The following is a 20,291-nucleotide window of genomic DNA, read 5'->3' on the forward strand; positions in this document are numbered from 1 at the left end:
TTACCTAGAGCTGCACTGGCCAGTGTAGCAGTTCATAACCACATTAGCTATTGGACACTTGAAATGTGGCTGGTCCAGTTGCTATAAATGTAAAACACACATTGAACTTTGAAGATTTAATATGTAAAAAACAATGTAAAAATATCTGATTAATAACTTTCATACTGAGGACATGCTGAAATGATAATATTTTGGATGTGCTGGATTAATAAAAGGCACGCTTAATATTAATTTAACTTTTGAAAAACCTTTTTAATGTGGCTACTAGAAAATTCTAAATTACATATATGACTTGACTTGTACTATATTTCTAGGATGGTGCTGATCTACAGCTAAGATTCATTCATTTTTTATTTCTGGGTATATTCCCAACAGAGATGTGTATATACACGCAGTGAAAGTGAAGCACAAGAATGTTTATAGCAGCATTATGCGCAATAACTAAAAACCGGAAATAACCCAAATGCCCTGCAACAGTGGAATGGATAAATAAATAAGGGGTAATTACAATAATGAAATACTATTTAGCAACAAAAAATCAGTAAACTATAAGTGTATTCAACCACCTGGATGACTCTCACAGTGTTAAATATTAAATCGTCTCATTTGATTCCATGTATAAAGTTTAAATGGGAAATTAAGCTACCGTATTAGAAGTCGGGATACTAGTTTGGGGAGAATACCAGCGGTAGTGACTGGGAGGAGGCTTTGGGAAACTGGCAAAGTTCTGTGACTTGGTAGGGTGGTGTTATGTGGGTTTTTGCTTTGTGATAATTCATTGTGCTGTACATTTATGTACATTCGTATGTGCAGTAATCTGTATGTTGTTATCCCTTCATAATAAAAGAAAAAACTGGGGCGCCTGGGTGGCGCAGTCGGTTAATTGTCCGACTTCAGCCAGGTCATGATCTCGCGGTCCGTGAGTTCGAGCCCCGCATCAGGCTCTGGGCTGATGGCTCAGAGCCTGGAGCCTGTTTCCGATTCTGTGTCTCCCTCTCTCTCTGCCCCTCCCCCGTTCATGCTCTGTCTCTCTCTGTCCCAAAATAAAAAAATAAATAAATAAATAAATAAAAAAAAGAAAAGAAAAAACTAAGAGGGGTTAGTGAGGCTTATATCAATTTGTTGCAAATATTTTTAATAAATGCAAGGCCTCTTTGAAAATAAAGGTCTTCATGACTGATCCATTTATGTAAATTGCAGAAAAGCAAATTAAGAGTTGTTTTTTGAAGACCATATTTTGCCCAGTAAGGAAATCTGGATACTTTCTAAATAAATCGTTCTAGGTATGACTCTCTAGTTTAAAATAAAAATATCTCTGCCCTTTGCTTGGTCAGGAAGCTTGGCATGACAGTCCATTTCCTGACAGATATGTCAATAGTGTTGACAAAAATAAAATAAAGAATCTCAGAATTGCAGAATTTAAGGGGACATTGAAGCCTAACCTTTTTTTCTGAGTTGTGATTTCTTTGTGAAATCGATGGAATTGAGGGCACTTCCTCTTGAAAATGCATATGTGTACAATACAGGTATATACATAATATTTTACACATAATTTCAGTTGGCTCACCATGGTAGTTTGTCCAGTCCAGGTTATTTGGTAGATAAAGCTCTAAAGCAGAAAGAGATCAAGTGACATGGCTGGTTAGTGGAAAAACCAGTACGAATATTGCAGACACTTAATTTCCAAACCAGTCATTATTCTTTCAAGTAAAGCAGTTTCCTTCTCCTGTGTACCCATATATGTATTATATGTAATATATATGTATGTAATATATATATATATGTTGTATATAACGTTGCATATAATAGATATATATGTATTATATGTAATATATATATATAACATATATATGTTGTTCTCATATGATTCTCATATATGATTGAATTCTCATGTAATTCTGTCCTTATCCCTTTGCTTACTTGAGAGATGCTTTCACCTAAGAAGATGACTCCCCTTTTTAAAATAATATCCTAGGGGCGCCTGGGTGGCGCAGTCGGTAAAGCGTCCGACTTCAGCCAGGTCACGATTTCGCACTCCGTGAGTTCGAGCCCCGCGTCAGGCTCTGGGCTGATGGCTCGGAGCCTGGAGCCTATTTCAGATTCTGTGTCTCCCTCTCTCTCTGCCCCTCCCCCATTCATGCTCTGTCTCTCTCTGTCCCAAAAATAAATTAAAAACGTTGAAAAAAAAATTTAAAAAAAAATCCTATAAATTGTTCTCTATCACTGTATTTGAGGCTATGCATTGTCTTCCCGACCACACTACAGGAACCATGCCTTATCTGTCTTTGTTTTTCCCAAACCACCTAGCTAAGTGCAAGAAATATATCCATTATAAAACCAATGTGTGTTGCATTGAAAGGACATGCAAATATATGACCGAAACTTCATGATAGAATGATATCCTGTAATTACAGTGTTATTAGGAGCTTAGATTCTGGTGTCAGACTGACCTAAATATGAATTCAGCCTCTGCTATTTACTAGCTCTATGTTTTGGGTGTATTACTTGACCTGGGTCTCACTTGGTAAATCCGATGGTACCAAACTGAATTTATACGATCATTGTGAGGATTAAGGAGATAATCTACGTGAAATCTCTTGAGCAGTATCTGGTACACAGATTTTAGTTAGCTGTGATTGTTGTTATGACATACTCAACCCTTGAATTAAAGACTCAGTTGGAGCACAACAGATTTAGATTCTTAGAATTATACTGGTCAACCAGTCTACCCAATCCTGGAATTATTCACAGATGGTTCTAACAGATTCTGCTTTTGCTTAATACATTCCAGTGGCAGGGAACTCATTAGAACCAACTGAAGCAGCTCCAATTCTTCCAAAGTTCTTCCTTACTATTAGGTTGAGTCATATGAAATTGCTCTTTCTGGGTCAAAACAATTAAATTATCAACAATGTATTTAAAAAGACCAGAAATTTGTCTTTCTATCCTTGCCTCTTGCTTTGACATCTTCTCTCTCCTTCTACAGGACAATCCTTTAGAGACAATGGAGAGTCAATGGGGAACAAGACAGACCTAGCTCCTGCCTTCACTGAGGTTTACATGCTTATTAAGGAGACAACAAAATAAGCAATTGTGTATCATTTTCAGATTCAAGGAGCTGGAAGAATAACGTTGCAAGCAAAGGGCTTAACTGAGCGAATTCCCACGGAATGTATCACACCTGAGGAATTGAGAGTATATAGCAGCACTGCCGGAAGACTTTTCTGTGATGATAAAAATACTCTGTATCGGCACAGTCCCTTATGATAGCCACCAGTCACCTAGGGCTACTGAGCACTTGAAATGTGGCTAGTGTCATGTCACTCAGGAAATGCAATTTTAATTTAACTTAATTTTAATTAATTTAAATTTAAATAGCCATATGTGGCTAGCGGCTACCAGGCTGAACAGAGAGTATAAAGGAAGAGGATAAAAGGACAAAAAGATGAGACTGGAGAAGTCAGCAGGGTTCCAGACCATGAAAAGCCTTGAGGAGCATGTTAATAACTATGATTTTAACCTCAGAAGGATTTTACATTCCAGGGTATAACATGATGAGATAGGAGTTTTAGAAACATAATATTGGCTGCCTTATGGAGATAGACAGGAGAAGGGTAGAGAAATGGATCTTGTCTTTAGGAGTTGGCTCTATAAGGGGAGAGATGGGAACAAAGGCAAAATGACTCAAAGATATCTCGAAGAGACAAAGACATATATAACAAACCACACCCAGTCAAAGGCATCACTCATGTATATGTTTATATACATTGTGCACTCATGATCCACATATCTTGCCTTTTTCTAGTTGCTCACAGGACATCTACCCTCCCAAGTATTTCTGTGTGTCCTCAGTGGTACCTGAGCTCACAAGGAAGTCTATTAACAAAATATCCACGCAGCATTCACCTTGTTCTTCCTCCTCTGTGCATTTATCACTTTGTTCTTCTCTGGTCCTTGCCACTGACGGTACTTTGAGGTACTCTGAGGGCACTGCTCTGTTCTCTGCAGAAGGAGGAGGAATGTCCCCATCTCAGCAACCTAAGCCACACTGCTTGGCTCACCCTCCCCTTGATCCTCAAAGCATTTTCTTTAACCAGCTCTTTTGGGCTCCCTCCCCCAACTTCTCTAAGCTCTACATATGGGGTAAGACAAAACAAAACAAAACGAGAGAAGTACCTAATTGCTGATGGTAATAAGCCGCCATTGGGTCCTTACCCCCCACTCTAGGAACCAATATACATATATATACACATACATACATATAGACATATCACAACTCCTCCCCAGCTCCCTGACACACGCCACATAAAAGCACACACATCTTATGTGTGTAGCACATAGAACTTTGCAACTCCTAGCACGTCAGCTGACATATCCATACAAGGCTGAATTCTCTTCAAGATCAGCGAACACCATCCCTATTCCATATACGCCCTTGCAAAAGAAAGGGACAAAAAAGTACATAAGCAATCACAGTCCAACAGCCACAGATAAGGTGTATGGGGCTGGAGCAATAGCATGTCATTATGTGAAGTGCATGGACTTTTACTCTGGCACCAGACTGACCTGGATTCAAATCTCAGCCGGATCACTTTTCCTAACTGGGTGGTCTTGGGCAGATCGCTTAACCTCTGTGAACTTCAGTTCTCGGTTCTACAAAATGCCTACGTTTGCGAGTTGTGAACATTAGAAACAGCCCATGTACAGTGCCTAGAAGGTGCCCAATGAATGGAAAGCGGGGGTCTCTCCATCGGTGCTGGGAGCGTTGGAAAACTCAGGATGCCAGAGGCCCTTGCAAAGGGGACGCAGAATCCAGGCCAGAGTGAGTGCGACCACATCCTTATGCAAAAGCATCCTGGGACTTTATTAGATTACAGCCTTGAACTCGCCTAGTGAGGAAACTGAAGCCAGAGGCAGGAAGTGAGTTAATCAGGGTCACGTAGCAAACCGGTGCCAAAGCCGGGACAAAATCCCAGGTCAGTCCGGAAAGGTTCGGCCCAAGGCTCCTTTCTGCAAGGCAGCAGCCTCCCAGCTGCCCAGGTTCTGCTCTGACCCGCCCCTACCTCACTCTGATGTGACAATTCACTCTTCCTTGGCACCTGAGGTGTCTCTTCACGAGGGCCAAGAGAAAGAGCAGGTGCAGTGTGTTTGTAGAGACTACCAGGCCCTTAAAGGCCTCCCCGTCGCCATGGCAACCCGAGCTCGGTCGCCGAGGACCCGCTCCGCCGGCGCCCCCTCCCCTTCACGCAGCGGACGTGACACGTGCGGCGGGGTCACGTGTTGTTGTTGGGCCGCGAAAGCTGCTTCCGGGTCAATGCAGGACACTGGGCTCCGGCGGCCAGAGTGGGGGACGAGGTGAAGCGGAGCCGGGCCGGGGCCGGCCGGGACCAGGCCGGAGGCCGAGCGGCGGCGGCGACGGCGGTGGCCGGGAGGGGGGAGGAGAGGCGCAGCCCGAGGAGCCGCCGCAGCAGCTCCCCCGCCTCCCGGGCTGAGGGGTGAGTGGAGCCCGGGCCCGCCGGCACTGCCGGCTTCTCGAGGCCCCGGGAGCTCCCCTCCGGAGCCGAGGCGCGGAGGGCCGTTCCTGCTGGGGCTCAGTATGGGGGGGGGGGGGGAACACCGGGAAGAACTCGGAGCGGGACGAGGCCTGCCTGGGAGGAGGGGAGGGCTGGGCCACCTGCCCGCGGCTGGAGGGAGGACGGGGCCAGGCCTGGCTGGGGAGGCGCGGGGAGGGCCCTGGGCTGGGAGGAGGCGGAGGGCTGGGTTGGGGGGGAGCCTGAGTTCCTGGGAGGCTCCGGGCTTCTTGCCGTGCCCTAGGGGCGTGGGGGTTGGAAAGATGCCCTCTGGCTGGTAGGAGATGGAGACGGGTCTGGGGCTGCTGGGGAAATAGGAAACTTTGTCTTCGAACCAGTGTATGGGGTGGGGGGTGGGAGGGAGTAGAGGACGTGTCCCCTGGGAGGTTCGGCGGGGAACGGGGCTGGCGGGCATTTCCAGGCCGCTGGGACACTAGGCCTGCTCCTTCCAGGGGCTGATGAAAGGACGCGGTAGTTTAACAAGGGCTCTGGGGAGAATCGTTTTGCCCTCACATTGGGAGACTTTGAGAAGGAGGGAATTGGAGGAAGATGGGGCCTGAGAGGAGGGTACCCGGCCCTGGGATCTGGGAGGGGGCCAATGTAAGGATCTCCGTGGAGCTTCATTCTTTGTTGGGGATGGGGAGCATTGGGTTCTAGATCCTCGCCTAGGAGGACATTCTGGGAATTGGTGAAACGAGAAGATTTCATCCCGTCTTCTCTTGGCACAGTGATCCTAGAAGTTGCAGTTGAGGAAAGTTGGTTGGAAGAGTTGAACGGTTGACAGCTAGTGGAAGAAGGAGGAGCTGTCGTCTGAAGGTTGCTAAGTTACTGGGAGTTTGTAGGCAACCGCCTAGGGTTGTTGTTCGGGCAAGTTAGCAGTCCTTTCAGGTCCAGATGCTGGCTTAGCTGGGGCTGTCCCCGTTCTATGTATGCTTCCCTGGAGCTCTGAAATTGGTTTCCAAGAGTCCCTTTGGAGCGAAGAGATTATATGTAGGTGCTGAGGACTAATGAAAACACTCAGCCTTTGGGTCCTGAGGCATTAGAGCTAGATCTCTAGGGTAAGAGCTTGCAAACTTTTTTTTTTTTTTTTTTTACACATCATGCCCCATATGAAGAAGCACTTCTTACATTATGATCTAGTACATACCTATATAATGAGTGAAAAGTTTCGCAGAGCACTGTTTACCCTTAGGACATGTGTTACATTCTGATAAGTTCTATTCCGTTCCATTCACTTTTATTAAAAAATGCTGACTGAAATCCACCAAATTGATTTGTGGGTCACAAGCTGCTGCTTGAAAAACACTGTCCCAAGGCACAGTTCTTTGGCTTCAGTTAGGGTCCTCATGTTGTATGGTTCTACAGAGCTAGGATGATTATAAGGAGACGAGATTATAAGTAGATGGGGGTGTGGGGGGGGGTCAAGCCAGCCAGGTGCAACTGACCGCTTCATTTGTTTACATATTTATAACATGTAGCATATTTGGTGTTTTGGACCATAATCTTAACCTTTGGTATCTTAATGTGGCCTGATCATTTTATAAAATTTCTGAAGTACGTGTATGTTTTAATTTTCTCCATCCTTTGCTGTGTCAAAGAAAATGAGAGGCCTAATCCCGTTGAGTTGATTTATCCCTACAACATACTTAAGGTAATGTTAATGTTATAGTGTTGTAAATATACATTGGTTTGCTTTTCTGCCATATTTAGAAAAAAATCTCAAGCTGAAACCTAAACTCTTCTTACTCCAATAATACATGGTAAAAGAGTTATACATAATTAAAGATACAGGTACATGGTTTTAGTATATACTTTAAATTTAAATCGTAAGTCTGAGTATAACTTTGAATGAGTTAACATCTTAATTCCCCCCACGAAAATGTTTTTATCTGTTTGTAAAATAGATGAGGTCTTCATATGAACAGTATTATAATGAATATTGGTGAGTATTGGTGAACAGAGAGACCTTCATGTGTTGCTATGTTTAAGTCTTTTTAAAGGTTGTCACCCAGCCTGTTGTTACATGATGTTGAGTGTCAAATAATGTTGCCTGATTTCGGGAGGTAAATGTATAGGGTTTGTATTTAAGACCAGTTTATTGGTGTTAATTTTTGTTGAGGATGCCTTCATGTTATTTGGAACTTGGAATTTCAAGCCATAGCCATCAGAAAAGAATTGCCCAAATTAAACTTCATCACTGGGGCCATATTCTTGATGAGAAGCCTTATGAAAGCATTCTTAATCATCTTCAAACTTCGTGTGTTGTAAATTAGATCTTTATTGATTGATTGATTGATTATATCCTGGGTACTGGTGAGAGGGTCTGTGTTGGCATGTATCAGTCATCCTTTAAAAATGATCTTTTTTTTAATCAGGTAAATATTTGTTTTTGAAATCCTTGGCTTTAAAGAATGTTTAAAAGCTTTCTTTTTGTGGTAGTTGCTTGAAACATGAAGGAAGAGTCTCATTAATTTCCTTTTCCTGGGAATCATGTGTACCTGTCAATAAACAGTTGTGGAGAATTTACCCTGAGTGATTGTGTGTGCTTTTTTTTTATAGTTTTCATTTTTTTCTCTTGAACCTCAGACTCTTAGGTCTGTCTACCTATAGTAGGCTCTCTTCCCCTTCCCCTTTTTGCTTCCAAACTTCTCTGGGTTTGGAAATTAGATGCTTATATTTGTTAGAACTTTGTGTAAAATAAGATTGTGCAGCTCTGAATAATGTTCTTTCAATTATATATGTATGTATATTATATGTATACTAATACTAATACTTTTTTTTAGCATATGAACTATGTGACATGTATTTTGGCTAGTCAGAGGCCTATTTATTGACCTCTTAATTGTGGGCTATCTTTAAAGTAAGTGAACTCTTTATATGTTTAGTCTAGTTAGGCATATAAGAAGAATTTCTAAAAAGAAACCGGAAACTGACAGTGATAAAGGACCTAAGGAGTGAAGCGATCAGCCGTGATTGTTGCCTTTGCCCTACATGCAATGAGTCATTAAGAGTTGCCATTCCTCCCTTTTTAATCTTTTTCGTTACCCTCTCTTGACTTGGATTTCTTTGCAATTAGAATGCTAACAGCCTCACTGTTCCCATTGTCTGTTACTCTCATTCTACTTGATCTCACACAGCTTCATCAGAGTACTCTTCCAAAGAACAATGCCCTAATTTATCAGTTCTCTTCTCCAAAACCATTAACTTCCTAGTGCCAGCACTGAATAAAGTCTACACTGTTTAAGTTGACATTGACGGTGTTCTGGAGCGTCTACTTTTATCCTGACCCTGTTTTTCCATTCCTAAATGCAGATCCTCTGTTCCCGCCAAGCTGTCTACTCATTGTACTTTCTTTTTTAACTTGATTCCTAAAAATCTGGGAAATGTGTTCTTCATGAATTCCTACTCATCATTTTATTACATCATTTTATCATCTTCTTCCTTGAAGTCTTTCTTGCCTGTATTGTCAATACTACTTTTCCTACATTGCTTTGTGATATTTGTGTGTGTTTTTTCTTTCTTTCTTTCTTTTTGTTTTTTTTTTTTTTTTTTACCCCTTTTGGATTATAAATTCATAGAGGACAGGAGGCCCAAATGTCCTCGAATCTCTAGGACACCTAGCACAGGGTTTATCAGAGTTCATGGACCAAGTGAATCAGAATTGACTGAATTTATGGTTAAAATTGCAGGTCTCCAAAAATTCCACCTTAGACTTACTGAATCAGAATCTTAGAATTTGCCTAGGTGAGTCTTCTGTACAGTAAAATTTGAGAATCACTTACCTAGCATGATGCTTTAAATTACAGTAGGTACACACGTAATTTTGGTGCAAATGATGTAAATGAACTGAGTAATACCAGTTCAGCAGATTGGTTTAATTTTAGGGCTTAGCAGTCAGGCAGCCTAGATTTGAATTCTGTTACCTTTACTCATTAGCCATCTGACATTAACTTTGCTTTTCTGATACATAAAGTGGCAGTAATAATAGTATCATTCATAAGGGAAAGTGACAGTTGAATGAGGTAATATGTGTAAAACAACGAAGTGCAAAGCACGTAGTAAGCTCAATAAATTTTATCTGCTGTGGTCATAATGATCAGCATGATAGCAGTGGTTATGGAAGTGATGAAGAGTGGTGAGAATAGGTTTCACGTCAGTCATTGTTAATAAGCAAATTGCTCAGGGTTTCAAGGATTCAGGCTTAACATTTATTTTCCATTTTAGACTAACAGTGGACCTGTGTGGTGCTTAAATTCAATTAGCATGTTAAAATTTCCCCCTTTAACCTCCCCTTTGCCTAAAGAAAACTGCAAACTTTTAAACGGAGGGCCTTCGCCTCATTCCATCTGGTCCTGCCCGCCCAACATCAACTTCTAGCCCTGCTTACACAAACCACACCAGCGCAGTTTCTCACTTTGACTTACTTGGGTCTTTGCACGTGCTTTCCCCCTTTTTCATCTAGGGGATTCCTGTGACTCTTTTAAGACTCAGTTTCATGTGTGGCCAAGCTCGGTGAAGGGAGTCACTCCTTTGGTGTTCTCAGAGTGCTTTTCCCATCCTTACGTACTACCTGTGTGTACGTTGGACTTCTTTTTGGCAGGGAACGGATTTAGTCCTGGCATGTGTTCTAGGTACATAGTTAGTCCACCTCTGCTAGAGGCAGAGGGTGTCTGGTGGTTGACTCTTCTAAGCTGTCCCATTTGTCTGGACTTTCCTCAGCATGATCTGTTGACCACTTACGACATGCCAGACACAACCAAATGCTTTAAAAAACTTCCATTTAATCTTCACGGTGACTCTAATGACTACGAAATAGCTATTAATAGTTCCATTTTACAAATGAGAAAGCAGGCGTAAAGAGGTAAGTAACTTGCTCGAATTCCAGTGCAGATTCGTGATTTCACTCAGGCTGAACTGAAGCCCCGAGCTCTTAATCACAGGGCTCTTCTAGAAACAGAGGTAAACAAGATGACACATTTCCAAAACCGGCTATGTGAAATTTTTACTAATAACTCATTCATGGTCCTTAGGAATGTGATCTATTACTAGCACTGTTAAGAAAAGATTATTTAAAGTAAAGGTCATCTGAGGTTAGTGCTTTTCTAGTGATTTTCAAAATTTCTTTTGATTCTGTCATGCTTATCACTGGTATACTTGATTTTCATCTCATTGCTAGAAGATATTACATCATGTTTAATCAAAGTAAAATTCACTTTTTTATTCATTCAACAAATATTTGTTGCCCTCTGCCAGATACTCCTCTCCATAACACTGAGCCGGACTGACAAATCTCAGCTTTTGTGGGACTTAGGAGAGGGACTCAAGCACTAAACATGTAGTAGTAAGTGGTTTAAAGAACGAAAGTGGCTGAAGTAATGGTGATTGATGGTAGTAATGGGGCTCTTTTTGATGGGTTGGCCAGAGGCAGCTCATCGAGAAGGTAACATCTGTGTTTGAATTTGTTTGAGGCTTGGATGCTGAGATGAAGCCAGCAAAACCAAGAGCCAGGTAAAAGGCATTCCTGGGAATGCCTTAAGAGGGAATCAGCTTGGCAGTTCTGAGAAGTAGAAAGCCAGGCTGGCTGAAATCTAGTGGGTGGGAGGAGGTTCGGTGAGCAAGGTGAGCAGAGAACAGATTCAAGGAAGCCCTAAAGACCATGATAAAGAGATTGGATTTCATTCTAAGTGTGAAGGGAAGCCTTTGGTGAATTTAAGGGACATGATTTGACTTGAATTTTGAAAAGATCACTTGGCTTCTGTTGTGGAGAAGGGATTGTATAGTCATGAGAGATCAGGAAGGAAGCTATTGGAGCAGTCCCAGTGAGCGGTTGATGAAAGCTTAAACCAGAGTAAAGTAATGGGGACAGAAAGAATTGAGTGGAATCAGGGTGTTTGGACTGTTGATAGACCTTGCTGATTAATTACATGGGACTGTGAGAGGAAGAGAGAAATAGGGGACTGGTAGAGGAAGAGAAGGTTTGAAAGAGACACCTGAGAGTTCTGTTTTTGCCCCCTTTGTGCCCCTCGCTGATGATACATCCCCACCCTCCAAGGATGCCACAACCCTGAATTTTGTGTTTATTATTCTTTAACTTCTTTACAGTTTTTACTACATATATATGTGACCGTAAACAATATTATTAATTCTGTTTTTGAATTTTGTAGAAGTGGAATTTACTGTAAATATTTTTACAATTATTTTATCCTTTCAACAGTGTTTTTTTTTTATTGAATATCTTTTAATTAATTTTTTTTTTTAAATTTACATCCAAGTTAGCATATAGTGCAACAGTGATTTCAGGGGTAGATTCCTTAATGCCACTTACCCATTTGGCCCATCTCCCCTCCTACAACCCCTCCCATAACCCTCTGTTTGTTCTCCATATTTAAGACTCTCATATGTTTTGTCCCCCTCCCTGTTTTTATATTATTTTTGCTTCCCTTCCCTTAGGTTCATCTGTTCTGTGTCTTAAAGTCCTCATATGAGTGAAGTCATATGATATGTATCTTTCTCTGACATTTCGCTTAGCATAATACCGTCTAGTTCCATCCATGTAGTTGCAAATGGCAAGATTTCATTCTTTTTGATTGCCAAGTAATACTGCATTGTGTATATATACCACATCTTCTTTATCCATTCATCTGTTGATGGACATTTGGGCTCTTTCCATGCTTTGGCTATTGTTGATAGTATTGCTATAAACATGGGGGTGCATGTGTCCCTTCGAAATAGCACACCTGTATCCCTTGGATAAATACCTAGTGGTGTAATTGCTGGGTCGTAGGGCAGTTCTATTTTTAATTTTTTGAGGAACCTCCATACTGTTTTCCAGAGTGGCTGCACCAGTTTGCATTCCCACCAGCAGTACAAAAGAGATCCTCTTTCTCCACATCCTTGCCAGTATCTGTTTTTGCCTGGGTTGTTAATATTAGCCATTCTGACAGGTGTAAGGTGGTATCTCATTGTGGTTTTGATTTGTGTTTCCCTGATGATGAATGATGTTGAGCTTGTTACCATGTGTCGGTTGGCCATCTGGATGTCTTCCTTGGAGAAGTGTCTATTCGTGTCTTTTGCCTATCTCTTCATTGGATTATTTGTTTTTTGGGTGTTGAGTTTGATAGTTCTCTATAGATTTTGGATACTAATTCTGTATCTGATATGTGGTTTGTAAATATCTTCTCCCATTCTGTCAGTTGCCTTTTAGTTTTGCTGATGGCTTCCTTTGCTGTGCAATTTTGATGAGGTCCCAATAGTTCATTTTTGCTTTTGTTTCCTTTGCCTCTGGAGGTGTGTTGAGTAAGAAGTTGCTGTGACCAAGGTCAAAGAGGTTTTTGCCTGCTTTCTCTTTGAGGATTTTGATGGCTTCCTGTCTTACATTTAGGTCTTTCATCCATTTTGAGTTTCTTTTTGTGTATGGTGTAAGAAACTGGTCCAGGCTCATTTCTCTGCATGTCGCTGTCCAGTTTTCCCAGCACCATTTGCTGAAGAGACTGTCTTGATTCCATTGAATGTTCTTTCCTGCTTTGTCAAAGATTAGCTGGCCATATGTTTGTGGGTCCATTTCTGGGTTCTCTATTCTGTTCCATTGATCTGAGTGTCTGTTTTTGTGCCAGAACCATACTGTTGATGATTACAGCTTTGTAATACAGCTTGAAATACAGTGTTGTTTTTTTTTTATATAAATTTCCGGTATACAGCTTTGTAATTCATATCTGTATACGCTACAGAGTGGTTACTACCACAGGTCTAGTTACCATCCATCACCAATCATTTGACCCCCTTCACCCATTTCCCACCCCCGTAACCACAATCCTCTATATCTATGAGTTTATTTTTGTTTTGTTTGTGCATTTGTTTTGTTTTTTAGATTCCACATTTGAGTGACATCATGCAGTGTTTGATTTATTTCACTTAGTGTAATACCCTGAAGTCTATCCATGTTGTCCCAGATGGCAAGATTTCATTCTTTTTTATGCTAAATAGTATTCCATTGTATAAATATACTACATCTTATTTATCCATTTATCTATCAGTGGACGCTTAGGTTGTTCCCATATATTGGCTATTGTAAATAATGCTGCAGTGAACATAAGAGTGCATATATTTTTGAATTAGTATATTTGTATTCTTTGGATAAATATCCAAAAGTAGGATCGCTGGATCATATGGTGGTTCTTTTCTTAATATTTTGAGGAATCTCCATATTGTTTTCCATGTGGCTGCCCTAATTTACAGTCCCACCAACAGCGTTATGAGGGTTCCCTCGTCTCCATATCCTCTCCAACACTTGCTGTTTCTTTTCGTTTTGATAATAGTCATTGTAACAGGTGTTAAATGATATCTCATTGTGGTTTTGATTTGTTTACATTTGTCTAATAGTAATGATGAGCATTCATGTGCCTATTGAACATATGGTGTGTCTTTGGAGAAATGTTTATTTAGATCCTCTGCCCATTTTTTAATTGGGTTGTTTGGATTTTTTTGTTGTTGTTGAATTGTGTGAGTTCTTTGTGTATTTTGGGTATTAACCCCTCGTCACATACATGTTTGCAAATCTCTTCGCCCATTCAGTAGGCTGCCTTTTCGTTTTGATGATGATATCCTTGACTGTGCATAAGCTTCTTAGTTTGACATAGTCCCATTTGTTTATTTTTACTTTTGTTTCCCTTGCCTTTGGAGTCAGATCCACAAAGACATTGCTAAGACTGAGTCAAGGAGCTTACCATCTATGTTTTCTTCCAGGAATTTTGTGGTTTCAGGTCTTACATTCAAGCCTTTAATCCATTTTGAGTTGTAAAATAGTGATATAGTTTCATGCTTTTGCATGTAGCTGTCCAGTTTTCCCAGCACTATTTATTGAAGACTGTCCTCCATTGTATACTTCTTTGTCAGAGATTAATTATCCATATATTGTGTGAGTTTATTTCTGGGCTCTCAGTTCTGTCCCACTGATCTGTGTATCTGTTTTTATACCAAATTCAAGTCACTTGTTTAAAAATTGAAGTATAATTAACATGCAGTGTTATGATAGTTTCAGATGTACGATATAACGATTCTACAATTCTGTACATTTCTCAGGGCTCATTAGGATACGTGTACTCTTAATCCCCTTTGCCTATACCATACTGTTTTGATTGTTGTAGCTTTATAGTCTAGTTTGAAATCAGGTAGCATGATATTTCCAGCTTTCTTCTTCTTTCTCAAGATTGCTTTGGCTATTCCAGGTCTTTTGTAGTTTTACACAAATTTTAGAATTATTTGTTCTAGTTCTGTAAAGCATGCCTTTGGAATTTGATAGGTAGTGCATTGAATCTGTATTACTTTGAGTAGCATGAACATTTAACTATTAATTCTTTTAATCCATGAGTATGGAATATGTTTCCATTTATTTGTGTCTTAGACTTCTTGATTTTAAAAGTCATTTATGTTGATGAGAAAACCAGAGAACTATCAATTGTTAGTTTCCATTGCTGTGTAACATTGCATTTTATGAATATAGCATAATTTATTCAAGCCTGTTCTTGGATGTAAAGGCCTTTATTTGGTCAGGATTTTCATAATTTAACACAGTATTGTTGTTGTGAACATTCTTATGCTTGTCTCCTTGTACACTTGTGCAAGTTCCTACAGAGTTTACACTGAGAAGTAGAATTGCCATATCACAGGATATGTGCATCTTCAACTTAACTAGACAGTGATAAAGTGTTTTCCAAGGTATTTGTACCAGTTTTTATTAAGGTATTTGTACTCCCAGTATCAGTGGAAGAGTTTGTGTTCTTCCACATTTTCTCCAGTACTTTGGTAGTGTCAGAGTTTTTAAGTTTTGCTAATTTATATAAAATAATATTCCATTGATATTTTAATTTTTGTTTCTGAATATTATTAAGCTTGAACATCTTTTACATGTATGTATTAGTCGTTGGAATTTTATCTTCTGTTAAATAATGTGTTCATATCTTTGGTCATTTTCTGTTGGATTGTTTTTCTTTTTCTCGCTATTTTTAGGAATTCTCCGTATTAGTTACATGTGTTGGAAGCATCTTTTTCCAGTTTCTGTCTTATGTGTTTTCATGTTTAATGTCTTTTGATCAAAAGTTTTTTTTTTTTATTTTACTGGCCAACCTTTCCTTTATGGTTCTTTATGTTTATGAAATATTTCCCTAAATCAAGATTTTAAAGTTCTTCTCCTATTAGAAAAAAATAACCGTTTTCTTTTCATAAGGATAAGGCTTGAGTTGAGTTTTTCTATGTTATGAGGGAAGTATTCACTTTTCCCTTTCTCATGTTGATACTCGCTTGTCCCAGGATCAGTTACTCAAGTTTCATGTTTTCCTACTGATCTCTTTGCCATTTCCTGCCATATTTACATGGGCCTGTTACTGGACCGTCTTTTCTATTCCATTGATCTCCACCCCCCTCTTCCCAGCCACTCCCAACCCCCCGGGGTTGTTTTCTTTAACAAAGTACACTTTGTACTTATGGTACTTATGTAGAGTTGCCCGTGAACACTGAATGAGTGAATGTGTAACCATTGCTCCTGTGGGAGATAACAAGGTTAGGTTCCTGCCAGTTCTGGTCACATTTTTGTCAACTGATCAATACATAACCTTGTTTTATATGTGTGTCTATTTAAAGACATTTTATTCAACATATATTGTTGATCTCTTAACTTTGAGTTCAGAGTGCATAGCAGTACAGTTCATGTTTGAGTAAATCGTGTCTAACAGTCTTTTCTCCATAAGGCACATCACAGGCTTCTTGTGTGTAAGAACACTAGACAGCACTTCTGCAGGACACTCCAGAGCCATCGTAATAATGAAAACAGAAGAATATGAAAAACCTGGTGCTAAATCGCAAAAAGGGTGCTTGCTTACAGTGTGAGAGCTGAAGCAGGATGGCAGAGGGCTGCCTTGTTCTATCTCAGCTGGATACATGCGCGGTGGGCGATTCAACTTAATATCTGCACATGCCTGTGAGCTGCAAGTATGGATTTGGGGGCCACAAACAAACTTTATTGAATAGGTGAATTTGCAAATAATGAATTCTATAATAATGACACTCGACTATGCTGTGAAATCTGGTGAGAGACGCAGTGTTTCAGGAAACCCTTGTCTTCAGTACTTTTTCTTTTCTCCCATGCTTGCACATGTCTTCATAACATTTTAAGAGAATAAGTTAATACCAAGGATGTCTCAGATGCTAAGTTCTGATTGTCAGATGCCATCATCTCAGTAAAAACACTTCTTATTTGAGAAGGTTTTTACTTATTATCACAGTATTGTTATTTAGTTCATAGTTAAATGGGCAAAGAATTTTAGGAAAGAATTATAACTCTTCAAATGTTGAAAACAAATGTAAATTATTAAATCCTTATTCTTGTGACTCTTGTGTGACGAACACAGTTTCTCATAGGTACTATTAGTAATTTAAGGCATGAGTTTTGTAAAGTCAAGTGCCCATTGGAAGTTTTTTTTTTTTTCTTCTTTTCCTTTTCTTCTGGAAGTTTTAAAAATGCTGACTCTGTTAGCCCCTTATCCGTTAGTGCTGTTTGTCCTCATGAACATTGTTAGTAAAGGAGTCCAAGAAAGTGATTAATGAAGATTGTATACTTTATAAATCAAACCTCTCGCAAAATGGGTTTATTGAGACTTGGCTAGTTTATCCTTTACTCACTGTTTCACATTCTTAAGTGAATTGTTGGCACTGATTTGGTAAGTGTGCTGGAGGAGTAATAACCAGAAATTTGGGACTTGCTCTATGTTCATCTTATTTATATATATATATATATATATATATATATATATATATATATATACACACACACACACATATATATAAATATAAATTTATAATATATAAATATAAATTTATAGTATATAAATATAAATTTATAATATATAAATATATAAAATATATTTATACACATTATAAATATATAATACATATGTAATACATATATATTAATAATATGTAATATGTAAATATATAAAAATGTATATATAAATATATATATATACACACTGTGTGTGTGTATGGCATATGTTCCATAATTTTTTGAAATATTTTATATTGTGGTAAAATATAAGGTAAAATGCAGTTTTAGCCATTTAAAAAATTTTTTAAAACATTTATTTATCTTTGAGAGACAGAGCAAGACAGACCATGAGTGGGGGAGGGGCAGAGAGAGGTGGGTACACAGAATCCAAAGCAGGCTCCAGGCTCTGATCTGTCAGCACAGAGCCTGACGCGGGGCTCGAACCCACGAACCGTGAGATCATGATCTGAGCCAAAGTCAGATGCTCAACCCACTGAGCCACCCAGGCGCCCCATTAACCATTTTAAAGTATATGGTTCAGTGTCATTAAGTATATTCACATTATTCTACAACTATCAACACCATCCATCTCCAGGACTTTTTCACGTTCCTAAACTGAAACTCTGTCCCCATGAATCAGGAATCCTCATGCTTCGCTCTCCCCAGTCCCTGGTGACCATCATGCTACTTTCTTTCTCTGTGAATTTGGCTACTATAGATCCCTCATATAAGTGTAATCATATGGTATGTGTCCTTTTATATCTGGTTTCTTTCACTTAACATTATGTCTTCAGAGTTCACCCATGTTGTAGCACGTGTCAGAATTTCCTTTCTTTTCAAAGCTGAGTAATATTTCATTATCCGTATACACCCCACGTCTTGCTTATCCATTCATCCATCCACGGATATTGGGGTCATTTCCATCTTTCGGCTATTGTGAATAATGCTGCTATGAACACTGATATACAAATATCTTTTCAAGTCCAAGCTTCCAGTCCTTTTTTTATGTATCCACAAGTAGGATTGCTGGGTCATATGGTAAATTATAAGTTTAATGTTTTGAGGAACTGCCATACTGTTTTCCGCAGCAGCTATACCATTTTACATTCTCACCAGAAAGGCACATATATTCATCTTTCGTTACTAAACAGTGCCTGTTCTCAAGTATGGCATAAATCACTAGCTTTTGCATATAAAATGTGAAGTATTAATATGGATACTAAAATAATCAGTATTAAATTTGTTGTGACTATAGTTTTTGCAGAAGAATTTAACTTGTGCTAGGTAGCAAATATTTCTGACTGCTCCTGATTCATTGCTGTATCATTTCATCTCTTATTTTTGGAATCTCCATGGAGAGGTAGACATAATTATGCGTTTCAGTAGCTATGAAGCATTTTTGTTCACAAGGACTCTGGTCTCAGAGTTTATTAATAAAACTGCTTTTTTTTTTGTTTTGTAAAATACATTTGATATCCACAATCAAAAGTGATTAGAAAACTCATTGATTAGCACATTTATAGAGTGCTGATTATGTGTAAAGGTCCAGTCCTTGATAGATACAAAGAAACATTATGATATGGTCCTTACCCTCAAGAGCTATACAATCGAAGGCCATGAGACATAAACACATGAAAATCACATTACTGGGTCAAAGTTAAATAATAATGGCATGTAGGACAAAAATGATACCATGCTAACATGTGACTGATTAATCGCCCGCTGAAAATTTTAGGCAGTAGATACCCTGAGCTCAGCTCAAAGGAAAAGGACCGTTATGGCAGGAGGTATCTGTGAAGTTTATTCTGAGCAAGATATTGAAGAATACATAAAATTTAGAGAAGAAGGGGAAAGACCTTCTAGTTAAGGAGGAATGACATTAGAAGTGTCAGACATTTTTATTGCCTGAGTCACTAATTGGCATTAATTGGCATGGTCCTGGGACCAAAAACAGTTAGATCAAATCTATTTAACAAAGTTACAAGTAAGTCCCCCCAGCTGTACATTAATGCTACCATGCTCCCTGGGTGGTGATGGGAGTAGTAATAGCGGTGGCAGTAGAAACTATAGTAAATGGATATTTATTAAGTGCTTTCTAGGTGCCAGGCACTGTGCTAAACACTTATTACCCATATTGTCTCCATTCTTTAACAACCGTATGAGCTGGGAGCTGGGGGCTCTCTGTTACTCTTTTTTATGGATGAGGCAATGGAGACTCCGAGAACCGAAGTAACTTGCCCACAGTCACACAGAGCAGTAGAGTCAGTTCTGATTTACCTCCAAGCAGTTTGGTTTTTAGAAACAGCACATGTTACCTACCACTGGGCAAACCACCATAGCACTAAATGTGGAAGAGGCTAGTGATCTGGAAACTTTGCAACTTTTCTGTGTAGCTGCTGTTTAACATCCTGGCAATCCCTGGTTATGTGCTGGAATGGTGTAGAAATTCTGCTATAAGGCTGCTTGCAGAGTGATGGACTAGTAGTTTGTTCCTAGTGAGGCCTTGCTTTAACTTAATAGTTTTTGTAGGTGTTCAGGAGGAGAGATAATGGGGGTAATCTCTTCTGTATTCAGCCGAGTAATGACCTTAAACTTGTGTATTCACAGTTGAAAGATAGCATGCATATATGATTTTCTTCTGATGAAAACTACTCTGTTCAAGAGACTAATATCCATTGCTCTTTGTTGGGAAGGAGAAGTTAAAAATAATTTTTGCCCCTTTGGTGACGAGACTAGCCCTGCTGCTTAGTTTTGTGGTTCAGTTCCCCTGATGTGCTTACAAGGCATGTTTTGGCTATGATCGTTTTCGATTATTTTAATAAGTTGTGTTTCTATGATTTGTGCATGGTGTCATATACTGTCGACATGAAATACACCTTCTTTTTTTTTTTTTTTGAGTAAAGATA

At 39.4% G+C, this 20,291-nt stretch overlaps 1 protein-coding gene, 1 long non-coding RNA gene and 1 other non-coding gene across 4 annotated transcripts in view; 1 reads left to right on the top strand and 2 right to left on the bottom strand.

Annotated features, from left to right (window-relative positions):
* The window catches only part of LOC125176826 (uncharacterized), a 33,758-nt gene extending 28,552 nt beyond the window's left edge, over positions 1 to 5,206 (bottom strand). The window contains exons 1-3 of the long non-coding RNA XR_007156405.1: positions 5,064 to 5,206; positions 3,907 to 4,002; positions 1,568 to 1,609 (exon numbers count right to left, since the gene is read on the bottom strand). This is a non-coding gene — a long non-coding RNA (uncharacterized LOC125176826). The remainder of the gene's footprint in view (positions 1 to 1,567; positions 1,610 to 3,906; positions 4,003 to 5,063) is intronic.
* Positions 5,207 to 5,299: 93 nt separating this feature from the next.
* The window catches only part of TBCEL (tubulin folding cofactor E like), a 76,912-nt gene continuing 61,920 nt past the window's right edge, over positions 5,300 to 20,291 (top strand). For both annotated transcript variants that reach the window (XM_047877984.1, XM_047877985.1), the window contains exon 1: positions 5,300 to 5,495. The gene's annotated coding sequence lies outside the window, so the exon portion shown is untranslated. The remainder of the gene's footprint in view (positions 5,496 to 20,291) is intronic.
* TRNAQ-UUG (transfer RNA glutamine (anticodon UUG)) lies at positions 17,809 to 17,893 on the bottom strand. Its single transcript has one exon. It is a non-coding gene; the product is annotated as a tRNA-Gln (tRNA).

This window comes from Prionailurus viverrinus, chromosome D1, assembly GCF_022837055.1.
Source record: "Prionailurus viverrinus isolate Anna chromosome D1, UM_Priviv_1.0, whole genome shotgun sequence".
Taxonomy (NCBI): domain Eukaryota; kingdom Metazoa; phylum Chordata; class Mammalia; order Carnivora; family Felidae; genus Prionailurus; species Prionailurus viverrinus.